The following is a 19,290-nucleotide window of genomic DNA, read 5'->3' on the forward strand; positions in this document are numbered from 1 at the left end:
GTCCATCATAGTGGGGGAAAGGGCGGGAAGACGTTGCCCACCGCTGGTGTGTGGGGCGGGGCCAAACGGGCGGGGCTTCCATGCAGTTCACATGCCTCTTGTTTATAAAGGGTCAGAGCAGTGTCTCTGAGGCAGACAAGGAGAAGGAACCGCCTTGGCACAGGAACTACTCGAGGATTGCGCTCGAGAAAATGAAGGATGCAAAGACCACCATCAAGGATTGCAGCTATCATTTCAGGGTGGAAATCGGGAGAAGGCACATCTGCTTAACCACGCTCACGAATTCTACACGAGGATTGCGCTCGAAAAAATGAAGGATGCAAAGACCACCATCAAGTATTACAGCTAACATTTCAGGGTGGAAATGGGGAGAAGGCCCCTCTGCTTAACCACGCTCACGAATTCTACACGAGGATTGCGCTCGAAAAAATGAAGGATGCAAAGACCACCATCAAGTATTACAGCTAACATTTCAGGGTGGAAATGAGGAGAAGGCGCATCTGCTAAGCCACCACCACGCTCACGAATTTTTTGGCTCATAATGCGTTACTGAATTTGAGCTTCCACTCGGGCACCTGCTTTATTTATATCTGTAAGTGCTTCCTGTTGAGGTTTAATTTTTGTGACAGGAGCATCGTGCCAGAATGAATCCTGCCCTGCATATTTACCCACGAAGATGCCACCGCCGTTTTGTGCAATACCTCTACTCAACTGGAGTACTTTCTACTGGCTAATCAGTAAGTGCTACCTCGTTGGGTAAATGTATAGTGCTTTTCCTACACTACAACTGCGTAAAGGGCCAGAAGAGTTGTCTACAGTGACCATGTGTGTCTTTACCGGCGCCGACGGGCCCCGGGTTCCTGGAGTCAGCTGTCCATCATAGTGGGGGAAAGGGCGGGAAGACGATGCCCACCGCTGGTGTGTGGGGCGGGGCCAAACGGGCGTGGCTTCCATGCAGTTCACATGCCTCTTGTTTATAAAGGGCCAGAGACCGATCGGAGCAGCAGATGAGGAGACAGAACCTCCTGGAGTCAGGAACCACACGGGGATTGCGCTCGAGCAAGTCATGGATGCACAGCTCTATCCAGGATCACAGCTAAGTTTTGACGGTAGATATGGGGAGAACAGCACACCTGCCCAGCCTCGACCTAGCTCCCGAATGTATTGTGCTGATGAATGTGTTACTGAATTTGAGCTTCAACTCGGGCACCTGCTTTATTTATATCTGTAAGTGCTTCCTGTTGAGGTTTAATTTTTGTGACAGGAGCATCGTGCCAGAATGAATCCTGCCCTGCATATTTACCCACGAAGATGCCACCGCCGTTTTGTGCAATACCTCTACTCAACTGGAGTACTTTCTACTGGCTAATCAGTAAGTGCTACCTCGTTGGGTAAATGTATAGTGCTTTTCCTACACTACAACTGCGTAAAGGGCCAGAAGAGTTGTCTACAGTGACCATGTGTGTCTTTACCGGCGCCGACGGGCCCCGGGGTTCCTCGAGTCAGCTGTCCATCATAGTGGGGGAAAGGGCGGGAAGACGATGCCCACCGCTGGTGTGTGGGGCGGGGCCAAACGGGCGTGGCTTCCACGCAGTTCACATGCCTCTTGTTTATAAAGGGCCAGAGACCGATCGGAGCAGCAGATGAGGAGACAGAACCTCCTGGTGTCAGGAACCACACGGGGATTGCGCTCGAGCAAGTCATAAGTCATGGATGCACAGCTCTATCCAGGATCACAGCTAATTGTTGACGGTAGATATGGGGAGAACAGCACACCTGCCCAGCCTCGACCTAGCTCCCGAATGTATTGTGCTGATGAATGCGTTACTGAATTTGAGCTTCAACTCGGGCACCTGCTTTATTTATATCTGTAAGTGCTTCCTGTTGAGGTTTAATTTTTGTGACAGGAGCATCGTGCCAGAATGAATCCTGCCCTGCATATTTACCCACGAAGATGCCACCGCCGTTTTGTGCAATACCTCTACTCAACTGGAGTACTTTCTACTGGCTAATCAGTAAGTGCTACCTCGTTGGGTAAATGTATAGTGCTTTTCCTACACTACAACTGCGTAAAGGGCCAGAAGAGTTGTCTACAGTGACCATGTGTGTCTTTACGGCGCCGACGGGCCCCGGGGTTCCTCGAGTCAGCTGTCCATCATAGTGGGGGAAAGGGCGGGAAGACGATGCCCACCGCTGGTGTGTGGGGCGGGGCCAAACGGGCGTGGCTTCCATGCAGTTCACATGCCTCTTGTTTATAAAGGGCCAGAGACCGATCGGAGCAGCAGATGAGGAGACAGAACCTCCTGGAGTCAGGAACCACACGGGGATTGCGCTCGAGCAAGTCATGGATGCACAGCTCTATCCAGGATCACAGCTAATTGTTGACGGTAGATATGGGGAGAACAGCACACCTGCCCAGCCTCGACCTAGCTCCCGAATGTATTGTGCTGATGAATGTGTTACTGAATTTGAGCTTCAACTCGGGCACCTGCTTTATTTATATCTGTAAGTGCTTCCTGTTGAGGTTTAATTTTTGTGACAGGAGCATCGTGCCAGAATGAATCCTGCCCTGCATATTTACCCACGAAGATGCCACCGCCGTTTTGTGCAATACCTCTACTCAACTGGAGTACTTTCTACTGGCTAATCAGTAAGTGCTACCTCGTTGGGTAAATGTATAGTGCTTTTCCTACACTACAACTGCGTAAAGGGCCAGAAGAGTTGTCTACAGTGACCATGTGTGTCTTTACCGGCGCCGACGGGCCCCGGGGTTCCTCGAGTCAGCTGTCCATCATAGTGGGGGAAAGGGCGGGAAGACGATGCCCACCGCTGGTGTGTGGGGCGGGGCCAAACGGGCGTGGCTTCCATGCAGTTCACATGCCTCTTGTTTATAAAGGGCCAGAGACCGATCGGAGCAGCAGATGAGGAGACAGAACCTCCTGGTGTCAGGAACCACACGGGGATTGCGCTCGAGCAAGTCATAAGTCATGGATGCACAGCTCTATCCAGGATCACAGCTAATTGTTGACGGTAGATATGGGGAGAACAGCACACCTGCCCAGCCTCGACCTAGCTCCCGAATGTATTGTGCTGATGAATGCGTTACTGAATTTGAGCTTCAACTCGGGCACCTGCTTTATTTATATCTGTAAGTGCTTCCTGTTGAGGTTTTATTTTTGTGACAGGAGCATCGTGCCAGAATGAATCCTGCCCTGCATATTTACCCACGAAGATGCCACCGCCGTTTTGTGCAATACCTCTACTCAACTGGAGTACTTTCTACTGGCTAATCAGTAAGTGCTACCTCGTTGGGTAAATGTATAGTGCTTTTCCTACACTACAACTGCGTAAAGGGCCAGAAGAGTTGTCTACAGTGACCATGTGTGTCTTTACCGGCGCCGACGGGCCCCGGGGTTCCTCGAGTCAGCTGTCCATCATAGTGGGGGAAAGGGCGGGAAGACGATGCCCACCGCTGGTGTGTGGGGCGGGGCCAAACGGGCGTGGCTTCCACGCAGTTCACATGCCTCTTGTTTATAAAGGGCCAGAGACCGATCGGAGCAGCAGATGAGGAGACAGAACCTCCTGGTGTCAGGAACCACACGGGGATTGCGCTCGAGCAAGTCATGGATGCACAGCTCTATCCAGGATCACAGCTAATTGTTGACGGTAGATATGGGGAGAACAGCACACCTGCCCAGCCTCGACCTAGCTCCCGAATGTATTGTGCTGATGAATGCGTTACTGAATTTGAGCTTCAACTCGGGCACCTGCTTTATTTATATCTGTAAGTGCTTCCTGTTGAGGTTTAATTTTTGTGACAGGAGCATCGTGCCAGAATGAATCCTGCCCTGCTTATTTACCCACGAAGATGCCACCGCCGTTTTGTGCAATACCTCTACTCAACTGGAGTACTTTCTACTGGCTAATCAGTAAGTGCTACCTCTTTGGGTAAATGTATAGTGCTTTTCCTACACTACAACTGCGTAAAGGGCCAGAAGAGTTGTCTACAGTGACCATGTGTGTCTTTACCGGCGCCGACGGGCCCCGGGGTTCCTCGAGTCAGCTGTCCATCATAGTGGGGGAAAGGGCGGGAAGACGATGCCCACCGCTGGTGTGTGGGGCGGGGCCAAACGGGCGTGGCTTCCACGCAGTTCACATGCCTCTTGTTTATAAAGGGCCAGAGACCGATCGGAGCAGCAGATGAGGAGACAGAACCTCCTGGTGTCAGGAACCACACGGGGATTGCGCTCGAGCAAGTCATAAGTCATGGATGCACAGCTCTATCCAGGATCACAGCTAATTGTTGACGGTAGATATGGGGAGAACAGCACACCTGCCCAGCCTCGACCTAGCTCCCGAATGTATTGTGCTGATGAATGCGTTACTGAATTTGAGCTTCAACTCGGGCACCTGCTTTATTTATATCTGTAAGTGCTTCCTGTTGAGGTTTAATTTTTGTGACAGGAGCATCGTGCCAGAATGAATCCTGCCCTGCTTATTTACCCACGAAGATGCCACCGCCGTTTTGTGCAATACCTCTACTCAACTGGAGTACTTTCTACTGGCTAATCAGTAAGTGCTACCTCTTTGGGTAAATGTATAGTGCTTTTCCTACACTACAACTGCGTAAAGGGCCAGAAGAGTTGTCTACAGTGACCATGTGTGTCTTTACCGGCGCCGACGGGCCCCGGGGTTCCTCGAGTCAGCTGTACATCATAGTGGGGGAAAGGGCGGGAAGACGATGCCCACCGCTGGTGTGTGGGGCGGGGCCAAACGGGCGGGGCTTCCATGCAGTTCACATGCCTCTTGTTTATAAAGGGTCAGAGCAGTGTCTCTGAGGCAGACAAGGAGAAGGAACCGCCTTGGCACAGGAACTACTCGAGGATTGCGCTCGAGAAAATGAAGGATGCAAAGACCACCATCAAGGATTGCAGCTATCATTTCAGGGTGGAAATCGGGAGAAGGCACATCTGCTTAACCACGCTCACGTTTCAGGGTGGAAATGGGGAGAAGGCCCCTCTGCTTAACCACGCTCACGAATTCTACACGAGGATTGCGCTCGAAAAAATGAAGGATGCAAAGACCACCATCAAGTATTACAGCTAACATTTCAGGGTGGAAATGAGGAGGAGGCGCATCTGCTAAGCCACCACCACGCTCACGAATTTTTTGGCTCATAATGCGTTACTGAATTTGAGCTTCCACTCGGGCACCTGCTTTATTTATACCTGTAAGTGCTTCCTGTTGAGGTTTAATTTTTGTGACAGGAGCATCGTGCCAGAATGAATCCTGCCCTGCATATTCACCCAAGAAGATGCCACCGTTTTGTGCAATACCTCTACTCAACTGGAGTACTTTCTACTGGCTAATCAGTAAGTGCTACCTCGTTGGGTAAATGTATAGTTCTTTTCCAACACTAAAGCTGTGTATAGGGCCAGAAGAGTCGTCTACAGTGACCATGTATGTCTGTAACGTTGCCACGGCGCCGACGGCCCCGGGGTCCCTCGAGTCAGCTGTCCATCATAGTGGGGGAAAGGGCGGGAAGACGTTGCCCACCGCTGGTGTGTGGGGCGGGGCCAAACGGGCGGGGCTTCCATGCAGTTCACATGCCTCTTGTTTATAAAGGGTCAGAGCAGTGTCTCTGAGGCAGACAAGGAGAAGGAACCGCCTTGGCACAGGAACTACTCGAGGATTGCGCTCGAGAAAATGAAGGATGCAAAGACCACCATCAAGGATTGCAGCTATCATTTCAGGGTGGAAATCGGGAGAAGGCACATCTGCTTAACCACGCTCACGAATTCTACACGAGGATTGCGCTCGAAAAAATGAAGGATGCAAAGACCACCATCAAGTATTACAGCTAACATTTCAGGGTGGAAATGGGGAGAAGGCCCCTCTGCTTAACCACGCTCACGAATTCTTCACGAGGATTGCGCTCGAAAAAATGAAGGATGCAAAGACCACCATCAAGTATTACAGCTAACATTTCAGGGTGGAAATGAGGAGAAGGCGCATCTGCTAAGCCACCACCACGCTCACGAATTTTTTGGCTCATAATGCGTTACTGAATTTGAGCTTCCACTCGGGCACCTGCTTTATTTATATCTGTAAGTGCTTCCTGTTGAGGTTTAATTTTTGTGACAGGAGCATCGTGCCAGAATGAATCCTGGCCTGCATATTTACCCACGAAGATGCCACCGCCGTTTTGTGCAATACCTCTACTCAACTGGAGTACTTTCTACTGGCTAATCAGTAAGTGCTACCTCGTTGGGTAAATGTATAGTGCTTTTCCTACACTACAACTGCGTAAAGGGCCAGAAGAGTTGTCTACAGTGACTATGTGTGTCTTTACCGGCGCCGACGGGCCCGGGGTTCCTCGAGTCAGCTGTCCATCATAGTGGGGGAAAGGGCGGGAAGACGATGCCCACCGCTGGTGTGTGGGGCGGGGCCAAACGGGCGTGGCTTCCACGCAGTTCACATGCCTCTTGTTTATAAAGGGCCAGAGACCGATCGGAGCAGCAGATGAGGAGACAGAACCTCCTGGTGTCAGGAACCACACGGGGATTGCGCTCGAGCAAGTCATGGATGCACAGCTCTATCCAGGATCACAGCTAATTGTTGACGGTAGATATGGGGAGAACAGCACACCTGCCCAGCCTCGACCTAGCTCCCGAATGTATTGTGCTGATGAATGCGTTACTGAATTTGAGCTTCAACTCGGGCACCTGCTTTATTTATATCTGTAAGTGCTTCCTGTTGAGGTTTAATTTTTGTGACAGGAGCATCGTGCCAGAATGAATCCTGCCCTGCATATTTACCCACGAAGATGCCACCGCCGTTTTGTGCAATACCTCTACTCAACTGGAGTACTTTCTACTGGCTAATCAGTAAGTGCTACCTCGTTGGGTAAATGTATAGTGCTTTTCCTACACTACAACTGCGTGAAGGGCCAGAAGAGATGTCTACAGTGACCATGTGTGTCTTTACCGGCGCCGACGGGCCCCGGGGTTCCTCGAGTCAGCTGTCCATCATAGTGGGGGGAAAGGGCGGGAAGACGATGCCCACCGCTGGTGTGTGGGGCGGGGCCAAACGGGCGTGGCTTCCACGCAGTTCACATGCCTCTTGTTTATAAAGGGCCAGAGACCGATCGGAGCAGCAGATGAGGAGACAGAACCTCCTGGTGTCAGGAACCACACGGGGATTGCGCTCGAGCAAGTCATGGATGCACAGCTCTATCCAGGATCACAGCTAATTGTTGACGGTAGATATGGGGAGAACAGCACACCTGCCCAGCCTCGACCTAGCTCCCGAATGTATTGTGCTGATGAATGCGTTACTGAATTTGAGCTTCAACTCGGGCACCTGCTTTATTTATATCTGTAAGTGCTTCCTGTTGAGGTTTAATTTTTGTGACAGGAGCATCGTGCCAGAATGAATCCTGCCCTGCATATTTACCCACGAAGATGCCACCGCCGTTTTGTGCAATACCTCTACTCAACTGGAGTACTTTCTACTGGCTAATCAGTAAGTGCTACCTCGTTGGGTAAATGTATAGTGCTTTTCCTACACTACAACTGCGTGAAGGGCCAGAAGAGATGTCTACAGTGACCATGTGTGTCTTTACCGGCGCCGACGGGCCCCGGGGTTCCTCGAGTCAGCTGTCCATCATAGTGGGGGGAAAGGGCGGGAAGACGATGCCCACCGCTGGTGTGTGGGGCGGGGCCAAACGGGCGTGGCTTCCACGCAGTTCACATGCCTCTTGTTTATAAAGGGCCAGAGACCGATCGGAGCAGCAGATGAGGAGACAGAACCTCCTGGTGTCAGGAACCACACGGGGATTGCGCTCGAGCAAGTCATGGATGCACAGCTCTATCCAGGATCACAGCTAATTGTTGACGGTAGATATGGGGAGAACAGCACACCTGCCCAGCCTCGACCTAGCTCCCGAATGTATTGTGCTGATGAATGCGTTACTGAATTTGAGCTTCAACTCGGGCACCTGCTTTATTTATATCTGTAAGTGCTTCCTGTTGAGGTTTTATTTTTGTGACAGGAGCATCGTGCCAGAATGAATCCTGCCCTGCATATTTACCCACGAAGATGCCACCGCCGTTTTGTGCAATACCTCTACTCAACTGGAGTACTTTCTACTGGCTAATCAGTAAGTGCTACCTCGTTGGGTAAATGTATAGTGCTTTTCCTACACTACAACTGCGTAAAGGGCCAGAAGAGTTGTCTACAGTGACCATGTGTGTCTTTACCGGCGCCGACGGGCCCCGGGGTTCCTCGAGTCAGCTGTCCATCATAGTGGGGGAAAGGGCGGGAAGACGATGCCCACCGCTGGTGTGTGGGGCGGGGCCAAACGGGCGTGGCTTCCACGCAGTTCACATGCCTCTTGTTTATAAAGGGCCAGAGACCGATCGGAGCAGCAGATGAGGAGACAGAACCTCCTGGTGTCAGGAACCACACGGGGATTGCGCTCGAGCAAGTCATGGATGCACAGCTCTATCCAGGATCACAGCTAATTGATGACGGTAGATATGGGGAGAACAGCACACCTGCCCAGCCTCGACCTAGCTCCCGAATGTATTGTGCTGATGAATGTGTTACTGAATTTGAGCTTCAACTCGGGCACCTGCTTTATTTATATCTGTAAGTGCTTCCTGTTGAGGTTTAATTTTTGTGACAGGAGCATCGTGCCAGAATGAATCCTGCCCTGCATATTTACCCACGAAGATGCCACCGCCGTTTTGTGCAATACCTCTACTCAACTGGAGTACGTTCTACTGGCTAATCAGTAAGTGCTACCTCGTTGGGTAAATGTATAGTGCTTTTCCTACACTACAACTGCGTAAAGGGCCAGAAGAGTTGTCTACAGTGACCATGTGTGTCTTTACCGGCGCCGACGGGCCCCGGGTTCCTGGAGTCAGCTGTCCATCATAGTGGGGGAAAGGGCGGGAAGACGATGCCCACCGCTGGTGTGTGGGGCGGGGCCAAACGGGCGTGGCTTCCATGCAGTTCACATGCCTCTTGTTTATAAAGGGCCAGAGACCGATCGGAGCAGCAGATGAGGAGACAGAACCTCCTGGAGTCAGGAACCACACGGGGATTGCGCTCGAGCAAGTCATGGATGCACAGCTCTATCCAGGATCACAGCTAAGTGTTGACGGTAGATATGGGGAGAACAGCACACCTGCCCAGCCTCGACCTAGCTCCCGAATGTATTGTGCTGATGAATGTGTTACTGAATTTGAGCTTCAACTCGGGCACCTGCTTTATTTATATCTGTAAGTGCTTCCTGTTGAGGTTTAATTTTTGTGACAGGAGCATCGTGCCAGAATGAATCCTGCCCTGCATATTTACCCACGAAGATGCCACCGCCGTTTTGTGCAATACCTCTACTCAACTGGAGTACTTTCTACTGGCTAATCAGTAAGTGCTACCTCGTTGGGTAAATGTATAGTGCTTTTCCTACACTACAACTGCGTAAAGGGCCAGAAGAGTTGTCTACAGTGACCATGTGTGTCTTTACCGGCGCCGACGGGCCCCGGGGTTCCTCGAGTCAGCTGTCCATCATAGTGGGGGAAAGGGCGGGAAGACGATGCCCACCGCTGGTGTGTGGGGCGGGGCCAAACGGGCGTGGCTTCCACGCAGTTCACATGCCTCTTGTTTATAAAGGGCCAGAGACCGATCGGAGCAGCAGATGAGGAGACAGAACCTCCTGGTGTCAGGAACCACACGGGGATTGCGCTCGAGCAAGTCATAAGTCATGGATGCACAGCTCTATCCAGGATCACAGCTAATTGTTGACGGTAGATATGGGGAGAACAGCACACCTGCCCAGCCTCGACCTAGCTCCCGAATGTATTGTGCTGATGAATGCGTTACTGAATTTGAGCTTCAACTCGGGCACCTGCTTTATTTATATCTGTAAGTGCTTCCTGTTGAGGTTTAATTTTTGTGACAGGAGCATCGTGCCAGAATGAATCCTGCCCTGCATATTTACCCACGAAGATGCCACCGCCGTTTTGTGCAATACCTCTACTCAACTGGAGTACTTTCTACTGGCTAATCAGTAAGTGCTACCTCGTTGGGTAAATGTATAGTGCTTTTCCTACACTACAACTGCGTAAAGGGCCAGAAGAGTTGTCTACAGTGACCATGTGTGTCTTTACCGGCGCCGACGGGCCCCGGGGTTCCTCGAGTCAGCTGTCCATCATAGTGGGGGAAAGGGCGGGAAGACGATGCCCACCGCTGGTGTGTGGGGCGGGGCCAAACGGGCGTGGCTTCCATGCAGTTCACATGCCTCTTGTTTATAAAGGGCCAGAGACCGATCGGAGCAGCAGATGAGGAGACAGAACCTCCTGGAGTCAGGAACCACACGGGGATTGCGCTCGAGCAAGTCATGGATGCACAGCTCTATCCAGGATCACAGCTAAGTGTTGACGGTAGATATGGGGAGAACAGCACACCTGCCCAGCCTCGACCTAGCTCCCGAATGTATTGTGCTGATGAATGTGTTACTGAATTTGAGCTTCAACTCGGGCACCTGCTTTATTTATATCTGTAAGTGCTTCCTGTTGAGGTTTAATTTTTGTGACAGGAGCATCGTGCCAGAATGAATCCTGCCCTGCATATTTACCCACGAAGATGCCACCGCCGTTTTGTGCAATACCTCTACTCAACTGGAGTACTTTCTACTGGCTAATCAGTAAGTGCTACCTCGTTGGGTAAATGTATAGTGCTTTTCCTACACTACAACTGCGTAAAGGGCCAGAAGAGTTGTCTACAGTGACCATGTGTGTCTTTACCGGCGCCGACGGGCCCCGGGGTTCCTCGAGTCAGCTGTCCATCATAGTGGGGGAAAGGGCGGGAAGACGATGCCCACCGCTGGTGTGTGGGGCGGGGCCAAACGGGCGTGGCTTCCACGCAGTTCACATGCCTCTTGTTTATAAAGGGCCAGAGACCGATCGGAGCAGCAGATGAGGAGACAGAACCTCCTGGTGTCAGGAACCACACGGGGATTGCGCTCGAGCAAGTCATGGATGCACAGCTCTATCCAGGATCACAGCTAATTGATGACGGTAGATATGGGGAGAACAGCACACCTGCCCAGCCTCGACCTAGCTCCCGAATGTATTGTGCTGATGAATGTGTTACTGAATTTGAGCTTCAACTCGGGCACCTGCTTTATTTATATCTGTAAGTGCTTCCTGTTGAGGTTTAATTTTTGTGACAGGAGCATCGTGCCAGAATGAATCCTGCCCTGCATATTTACCCACGAAGATGCCACCGCCGTTTTGTGCAATACCTCTACTCAACTGGAGTACGTTCTACTGGCTAATCAGTAAGTGCTACCTCGTTGGGTAAATGTATAGTGCTTTTCCTACACTACAACTGCGTAAAGGGCCAGAAGAGTTGTCTACAGTGACCATGTGTGTCTTTACCGGCGCCGACGGGCCCCGGGTTCCTGGAGTCAGCTGTCCATCATAGTGGGGGAAAGGGCGGGAAGACGATGCCCACCGCTGGTGTGTGGGGCGGGGCCAAACGGGCGTGGCTTCCATGCAGTTCACATGCCTCTTGTTTATAAAGGGCCAGAGACCGATCGGAGCAGCAGATGAGGAGACAGAACCTCCTGGAGTCAGGAACCACACGGGGATTGCGCTCGAGCAAGTCATGGATGCACAGCTCTATCCAGGATCACAGCTAAGTGTTGACGGTAGATATGGGGAGAACAGCACACCTGCCCAGCCTCGACCTAGCTCCCGAATGTATTGTGCTGATGAATGTGTTACTGAATTTGAGCTTCAACTCGGGCACCTGCTTTATTTATATCTGTAAGTGCTTCCTGTTGAGGTTTAATTTTTGTGACAGGAGCATCGTGCCAGAATGAATCCTGCCCTGCATATTTACCCACGAAGATGCCACCGCCGTTTTGTGCAATACCTCTACTCAACTGGAGTACTTTCTACTGGCTAATCAGTAAGTGCTACCTCGTTGGGTAAATGTATAGTGCTTTTCCTACACTACAACTGCGTAAAGGGCCAGAAGAGTTGTCTACAGTGACCATGTGTGTCTTTACCGGCGCCGACGGGCCCCGGGGTTCCTCGAGTCAGCTGTCCATCATAGTGGGGGAAAGGGCGGGAAGACGATGCCCACCGCTGGTGTGTGGGGCGGGGCCAAACGGGCGTGGCTTCCACGCAGTTCACATGCCTCTTGTTTATAAAGGGCCAGAGACCGATCGGAGCAGCAGATGAGGAGACAGAACCTCCTGGTGTCAGGAACCACACGGGGATTGCGCTCGAGCAAGTCATAAGTCATGGATGCACAGCTCTATCCAGGATCACAGCTAATTGTTGACGGTAGATATGGGGAGAACAGCACACCTGCCCAGCCTCGACCTAGCTCCCGAATGTATTGTGCTGATGAATGCGTTACTGAATTTGAGCTTCAACTCGGGCACCTGCTTTATTTATATCTGTAAGTGCTTCCTGTTGAGGTTTAATTTTTGTGACAGGAGCATCGTGCCAGAATGAATCCTGCCCTGCATATTTACCCACGAAGATGCCACCGCCGTTTTGTGCAATACCTCTACTCAACTGGAGTACTTTCTACTGGCTAATCAGTAAGTGCTACCTCGTTGGGTAAATGTATAGTGCTTTTCCTACACTACAACTGCGTAAAGGGCCAGAAGAGTTGTCTACAGTGACCATGTGTGTCTTTACCGGCGCCGACGGGCCCCGGGGTTCCTCGAGTCAGCTGTCCATCATAGTGGGGGAAAGGGCGGGAAGACGATGCCCACCGCTGGTGTGTGGGGCGGGGCCAAACGGGCGTGGCTTCCATGCAGTTCACATGCCTCTTGTTTATAAAGGGCCAGAGACCGATCGGAGCAGCAGATGAGGAGACAGAACCTCCTGGAGTCAGGAACCACACGGGGATTGCGCTCGAGCAAGTCATGGATGCACAGCTCTATCCAGGATCACAGCTAAGTGTTGACGGTAGATATGGGGAGAACAGCACACCTGCCCAGCCTCGACCTAGCTCCCGAATGTATTGTGCTGATGAATGTGTTACTGAATTTGAGCTTCAACTCGGGCACCTGCTTTATTTATATCTGTAAGTGCTTCCTGTTGAGGTTTAATTTTTGTGACAGGAGCATCGTGCCAGAATGAATCCTGCCCTGCATATTTACCCACGAAGATGCCACCGCCGTTTTGTGCAATACCTCTACTCAACTGGAGTACTTTCTACTGGCTAATCAGTAAGTGCTACCTCGTTGGGTAAATGTATAGTGCTTTTCCTACACTACAACTGCGTAAAGGGCCAGAAGAGTTGTCTACAGTGACCATGTGTGTCTTTACCGGCGCCGACGGGCCCCGGGGTTCCTCGAGTCAGCTGTCCATCATAGTGGGGGAAAGGGCGGGAAGACGATGCCCACCGCTGGTGTGTGGGGCGGGGCCAAACGGGCGTGGCTTCCACGCAGTTCACATGCCTCTTGTTTATAAAGGGCCAGAGACCGATCGGAGCAGCAGATGAGGAGACAGAACCTCCTGGTGTCAGGAACCACACGGGGATTGCGCTCGAGCAAGTCATAAGTCATGGATGCACAGCTCTATCCAGGATCACAGCTAATTGTTGACGGTAGATATGGGGAGAACAGCACACCTGCCCAGCCTCGACCTAGCTCCCGAATGTATTGTGCTGATGAATGCGTTACTGAATTTGAGCTTCAACTCGGGCACCTGCTTTATTTATATCTGTAAGTGCTTCCTGTTGAGGTTTAATTTTTGTGACAGGAGCATCGTGCCAGAATGAATCCTGCCCTGCTTATTTACCCACGAAGATGCCACCGCCGTTTTGTGCAATACCTCTACTCAACTGGAGTACTTTCTACTGGCTAATCAGTAAGTGCTACCTCTTTGGGTAAATGTATAGTGCTTTTCCTACACTACAACTGCGTAAAGGGCCAGAAGAGTTGTCTACAGTGACCATGTGTGTCTTTACCGGCGCCGACGGGCCCCGGGGTTCCTCGAGTCAGCTGTCCATCATAGTGGGGGAAAGGGCGGGAAGACGATGCCCACCGCTGGTGTGTGGGGCGGGGCCAAACGGGCGGGGCTTCCATGCAGTTCACATGCCTCTTGTTTATAAAGGGCCAGAGACCGATCGGAGCAGCAGATGAGGAGACAGAACCTCCTGGTGTCAGGAACCACACGGGGATTGCGCTCGAGCAAGTCATAAGTCATGGATGCACAGCTCTATCCAGGATCACAGCTAATTGTTGACGGTAGATATGGGGAGAACAGCACACCTGCCCAGCCTCGACCTAGCTCCCGAATGTATTGTGCTGATGAATGCGTTACTGAATTTGAGCTTCAACTCGGGCACCTGCTTTATTTATATCTGTAAGTGCTTCCTGTTGAGGTTTTATTTTTGTGACAGGAGCATCGTGCCAGAATGAATCCTGCCCTGCATATTTACCCACGAAGATGCCACCGCCGTTTTGTGCAATACCTCTACTCAACTGGAGTACTTTCTACTGGCTAATCAGTAAGTGCTACCTCGTTGGGTAAATGTATAGTGCTTTTCCTACACTACAACTGCGTAAAGGGCCAGAAGAGTTGTCTACAGTGACCATGTGTGTCTTTACCGGCGCCGAAGGGCCCCGGGGTTCCTCGAGTCAGCTGTCCATCATAGTGGGGGAAAGGGCGGGAAGACGATGCCCACCGCTGGTGTGTGGGGCGGGGCCAAACGGGCGTGGCTTCCACGCAGTTCACATGCCTCTTGTTTATAAAGGGCCAGAGACCGATCGGAGCAGCAGATGAGGAGACAGAACCTCCTGGTGTCAGGAACCACACGGGGATTGCGCTCGAGCAAGTCATGGATGCACAGCTCTATCCAGGATCACAGCTAATTGTTGACGGTAGATATGGGGAGAACAGCACACCTGCCCAGCCTCGACCTAGCTCCCGAATGTATTGTGCTGATGAATGCGTTACTGAATTTGAGCTTCAACTCGGGCACCTGCTTTATTTATATCTGTAAGTGCTTCCTGTTGAGGTTTAATTTTTGTGACAGGAGCATCGTGCCAGAATGAATCCTGCCCTGCATATTTACCCACGAAGATGCCACCGCCGTTTTGTGCAATACCTCTACTCAACTGGAGTACTTTCTACTGGCTAATCAGTAAGTGCTACCTCGTTGGGTAAATGTATAGTGCTTTTCCTACACTACAACTGCGTGAAGGGCCAGAAGAGATGTCTACAGTGACCATGTGTGTCTTTACCGGCGCCGACGGGCCCCGGGGTTCCTCGAGTCAGCTGTCCATCATAGTGGGGGGAAAGGGCGGGAAGACGATGCCCACCGCTGGTGTGTGGGGCGGGGCCAAACGGGCGTGGCTTCCACGCAGTTCACATGCCTCTTGTTTATAAAGGGCCAGAGACCGATCGGAGCAGCAGATGAGGAGACAGAACCTCCTGGTGTCAGGAACCACACGGGGATTGCGCTCGAGCAAGTCATGGATGCACAGCTCTATCCAGGATCACAGCTAATTGTTGACGGTAGATATGGGGAGAACAGCACACCTGCCCAGCCTCGACCTAGCTCCCGAATGTATTGTGCTGATGAATGCGTTACTGAATTTGAGCTTCAACTCGGGCACCTGCTTTATTTATATCTGTAAGTGCTTCCTGTTGAGGTTTTATTTTTGTGACAGGAGCATCGTGCCAGAATGAATCCTGCCCTGCATATTTACCCACGAAGATGCCACCGCCGTTTTGTGCAATACCTCTACTCAACTGGAGTACTTTCTACTGGCTAATCAGTAAGTGCTACCTCGTTGGGTAAATGTATAGTGCTTTTCCTACACTACAACTGCGTAAAGGGCCAGAAGAGTTGTCTACAGTGACCATGTGTGTCTTTACCGGCGCCGACGGGCCCCGGGGTTCCTCGAGTCAGCTGTCCATCATAGTGGGGGAAAGGGCGGGAAGACGATGCCCACCGCTGGTGTGTGGGGCGGGGCCAAACGGGCGTGGCTTCCACGCAGTTCACATGCCTCTTGTTTATAAAGGGCCAGAGACCGATCGGAGCAGCAGATGAGGAGACAGAACCTCCTGGTGTCAGGAACCACACGGGGATTGCGCTCGAGCAAGTCATGGATGCACAGCTCTATCCAGGATCACAGCTAATTGATGACGGTAGATATGGGGAGAACAGCACACCTGCCCAGCCTCGACCTAGCTCCCGAATGTATTGTGCTGATGAATGTGTTACTGAATTTGAGCTTCAACTCGGGCACCTGCTTTATTTATATCTGTAAGTGCTTCCTGTTGAGGTTTAATTTTTGTGACAGGAGCATCGTGCCAGAATGAATCCTGCCCTGCATATTTACCCACGAAGATGCCACCGCCGTTTTGTGCAATACCTCTACTCAACTGGAGTACGTTCTACTGGCTAATCAGTAAGTGCTACCTCGTTGGGTAAATGTATAGTGCTTTTCCTACACTACAACTGCGTAAAGGGCCAGAAGAGTTGTCTACAGTGACCATGTGTGTCTTTACCGGCGCCGACGGGCCCCGGGTTCCTGGAGTCAGCTGTCCATCATAGTGGGGGAAAGGGCGGGAAGACGATGCCCACCGCTGGTGTGTGGGGCGGGGCCAAACGGGCGTGGCTTCCATGCAGTTCACATGCCTCTTGTTTATAAAGGGCCAGAGACCGATCGGAGCAGCAGATGAGGAGACAGAACCTCCTGGAGTCAGGAACCACACGGGGATTGCGCTCGAGCAAGTCATGGATGCACAGCTCTATCCAGGATCACAGCTAAGTGTTGACGGTAGATATGGGGAGAACAGCACACCTGCCCAGCCTCGACCTAGCTCCCGAATGTATTGTGCTGATGAATGTGTTACTGAATTTGAGCTTCAACTCGGGCACCTGCTTTATTTATATCTGTAAGTGCTTCCTGTTGAGGTTTAATTTTTGTGACAGGAGCATCGTGCCAGAATGAATCCTGCCCTGCATATTTACCCACGAAGATGCCACCGCCGTTTTGTGCAATACCTCTACTCAACTGGAGTACTTTCTACTGGCTAATCAGTAAGTGCTACCTCGTTGGGTAAATGTATAGTGCTTTTCCTACACTACAACTGCGTAAAGGGCCAGAAGAGTTGTCTACAGTGACCATGTGTGTCTTTACCGGCGCCGACGGGCCCCGGGGTTCCTCGAGTCAGCTGTCCATCATAGTGGGGGAAAGGGCGGGAAGACGATGCCCACCGCTGGTGTGTGGGGCGGGGCCAAACGGGCGTGGCTTCCACGCAGTTCACATGCCTCTTGTTTATAAAGGGCCAGAGACCGATCGGAGCAGCAGATGAGGAGACAGAACCTCCTGGTGTCAGGAACCACACGGGGATTGCGCTCGAGCAAGTCATAAGTCATGGATGCACAGCTCTATCCAGGATCACAGCTAATTGTTGACGGTAGATATGGGGAGAACAGCACACCTGCCCAGCCTCGACCTAGCTCCCGAATGTATTGTGCTGATGAATGCGTTACTGAATTTGAGCTTCAACTCGGGCACCTGCTTTATTTATATCTGTAAGTGCTTCCTGTTGAGGTTTAATTTTTGTGACAGGAGCATCGTGCCAGAATGAATCCTGCCCTGCATATTTACCCACGAAGATGCCACCGCCGTTTTGTGCAATACCTCTACTCAACTGGAGTACTTTCTACTGGCTAATCAGTAAGTGCTACCTCGTTGGGTAAATGTATAGTGCTTTTCCTACACTACAACTGCGTAAAGGGCCAGAAGAGTTGTCTACAGTGACCATGTGTGTCTTTACCGGCGCCGACGGGCCCCGGGGTTCCTCGAGTCAGCTGTCCATCATAGTGGGGGAAAGGGCGGGAAGACGATGCCCACCGCTGGTGTGTGGGGCGGGGCCAAACGGGCGTGGCTTCCATGCAGTTCACATGCCTCTTGTTTATAAAGGGCCAGAGACCGATCGGAGCAGCAGATGAGGAGACAGAACCTCCTGGAGTCAGGAACCACACGGGGATTGCGCTCGAGCAAGTCATGGATGCACAGCTCTATCCAGGATCACAGCTAAGTGTTGACGGTAGATATGGGGAGAACAGCACACCTGCCCAGCCTCGACCTAGCTCCCGAATGTATTGTGCTGATGAATGTGTTACTGAATTTGAGCTTCAACTCGGGCACCTGCTTTATTTATATCTGTAAGTGCTTCCTGTTGAGGTTTAATTTTTGTGACAGGAGCATCGTGCCAGAATGAATCCTGCCCTGCATATTTACCCACGAAGATGCCACCGCCGTTTTGTGCAATACCTCTACTCAACTGGAGTACTTTCTACTGGCTAATCAGTAAGTGCTACCTCGTTGGGTAAATGTATAGTGCTTTTCCTACACTACAACTGCGTAAAGGGCCAGAAGAGTTGTCTACAGTGACCATGTGTGTCTTTACCGGCGCCGACGGGCCCCGGGGTTCCTCGAGTCAGCTGTCCATCATAGTGGGGGAAAGGGCGGGAAGACGATGCCCACCGCTGGTGTGTGGGGCGGGGCCAAACGGGCGTGGCTTCCACGCAGTTCACATGCCTCTTGTTTATAAAGGGCCAGAGACCGATCGGAGCAGCAGATGAGGAGACAGAACCTCCTGGTGTCAGGAACCACACGGGGATTGCGCTCGAGCAAGTCATAAGTCATGGATGCACAGCTCTATCCAGGATCACAGCTAATTGTTGACGGTAGATATGGGGAGAACAGCACACCTGCCCAGCCTCGACCTAGCTCCCGAATGTATTGTGCTGATGAATGCGTTACTGAATTTGAGCTTCAACTCGGGCACCTGCTTTATTTATATCTGTAAGTGCTTCCTGTTGAGGTTTAATTTTTGTGACAGGAGCATCGTGCCAGAATGAATCCTGCCCTGCTTATTTACCCACGAAGATGCCACCGCCGTTTTGTGCAATACCTCTACTCAACTGGAGTACTTTCTACTGGCTAATCAGTAAGTGCTACCTCTTTGGGTAAATGTATAGTGCTTTTCCTACACTACAACTGCGTAAAGGGCCAGAAGAGTTGTCTACAGTGACCATGTGTGTCTTTACCGGCGCCGACGGGCCCCGGGGTTCCTCGAGTCAGCTGTCCATCATAGTGGGGGAAAGGGCGGGAAGACGATGCCCACCGCTGGTGTGTGGGGCGGGGCCAAACGGGCGTGGCTTCCACGCAGTTCACATGCCTCTTGTTTATAAAGGGCCAGAGACCGATCGGAGCAGCAGATGAGG

This window comes from Triturus cristatus, chromosome 8 (genome assembly GCF_964204655.1).
Source record: "Triturus cristatus chromosome 8, aTriCri1.1, whole genome shotgun sequence".
Classification (NCBI taxonomy): Eukaryota; Metazoa; Chordata; class Amphibia; order Caudata; family Salamandridae; genus Triturus; species Triturus cristatus.